This window comes from Schistocerca serialis, chromosome 11 (assembly GCF_023864345.2).
Source record: "Schistocerca serialis cubense isolate TAMUIC-IGC-003099 chromosome 11, iqSchSeri2.2, whole genome shotgun sequence".
NCBI lineage: Eukaryota > Metazoa > Arthropoda > Insecta > Orthoptera > Acrididae > Schistocerca > Schistocerca serialis.
The window spans coordinates 146,503,133-146,504,777 of record NC_064648.1 but is presented as its reverse complement, the minus strand read 5'-3'; the positions used below and the strand labels follow the sequence as shown (position 1 = coordinate 146,504,777).

The following is a 1,645-nucleotide window of genomic DNA, read 5'->3' as shown; positions in this document are numbered from 1 at the left end:
TGTGTACCCCAACTTACTGCGTGTAGTATCATCCCATATGAAGAGTGGGAACGTTTCGAAGTTCCTGCGAATCCCGTAACTGAAGAGGGAGTTGGGAACCAGCGCAGTATTCACGTAGTCTGGTATGGGAAACCGCCCAAAATCCACATCCAGGCCGGCTACCACACCGGCCACAGTTGTCAGTCCATCATGTGGGTTCAAACCAAGGCCGACGCACCTGTCCGAATCCCGCATTTCGCACGTTAAAGCGGCTTTTTCATTATTTATTTAATTTTTTTTATTTTACGTATCATTCTTGAGCAGGCGCCAAGCAAAACTTCTCTGCATCGTTGCAATTCTATTACATGTAAAGGCGAAGCGAGTACGCCCGGTCGACCATCCGAACTGTATATATTGATGAATACTGAAACTGGAGAAGACGTGTAGCTGAGATGCTATAACTTTTAGGCTCCGTTGCTACTGTCACATCTTTCGGGACATAGTAACTTCATATATTTCGCATATTTTCGCTGAATCTACATCTACATCATCTACATCTATACTCCGCGAGCCACCTTATGGTGTGTGGCGGAGGGTACTTATTGTACCACAATCTGATCCCCCCTTCCCTGTTCCATTCACGAATTGTGCGTGGGAAGAACGACTGCTTGTAAGTCTCCGTATTTGCTCTAATTTCTCGGATCTTTTCGTTGTGATCATTACGCGAGATATATGTGGGCGGTAGTAATATGTTGCCCATCTCTTCCCGGAATGTGCTCTCTCGTAATTTCGATAATAAACCTCTCCGTATTGCGTAACGCCTTTCTTGAAGTGTCCGCCACTGGAGCTTGTTCAGCATCTCCGTAACGCTCTCGCGCTGACTAAATGTCCCCATGACGAATCGCGCTGCTTTTCGCTGGATCATGTCTATCTCTTCTATTAATCCAACCTGGTAAGGGTCCCATACTGATGAGCAATACTCAAGAATCGGACGAACAAGCGTTTTGTAAGCTACTTCTTTCGTCGATGAGTCACATTTTCTTAGAATTCTTCCTATGAATCTCAACCTGGCGCCTGCTTTTCCCACTATTTGTTTTATGTGATCATTCCACTTCAGATCGCTCCGGATAGTAACTCCTAAGTATTTTACGGTCGTTACCGCTTCCAATGATTTACCACCTATGGCATAATCGTACTGGAATGGATTTCTGCCCCTATGTATGCGCATTATATTACATTTATCTACGTTTAGGGAAAGCTGCCAGCTGTCGCACCATGCATTAATCCTCTGCAGGTCCTCCTGGAGTACGTACGAGTCTTCTGATGTTGCTACTTTCTTGTAGACAACCGTGTCATCTGCAAATAGCCTCACGGAGCTACCGATGTTGTCAACTAAGTCATTTATGTATATTGTAAACAATAAAGGTCCTATCACGCTTCCCTGCGGTACTCCCGAAATTACCTCTACATCTGCAGATTTTGAACCGTTAAGAATGACATGTTGTGTTCTTTCTTCTAGGAAATCCTGAATCCAATCACAAACCTGGTCCGATATTCCGTAAGCTCGTATTTTTTTCACTAAACGTAAGTGCGGAACCGTATCAAATGCCTTCCTGAAGTCCAGGAATACGGCATCAATCTGCTCGCCAGTGTCTACGGCACTGTG

At 44.9% G+C, this 1,645-nt stretch overlaps 1 non-coding gene across 1 annotated transcript; it reads right to left on the bottom strand.

Moving 5' to 3' along the window:
- Window positions 1–258: 258 nt before the first annotated feature.
- Window positions 259–365, bottom strand: LOC126427460 (U6 spliceosomal RNA). The gene has a single exon (XR_007576702.1). It is a non-coding gene; the product is annotated as a U6 spliceosomal RNA (small nuclear RNA).
- Window positions 366–1,645: the final 1,280 nt, after the last annotated feature.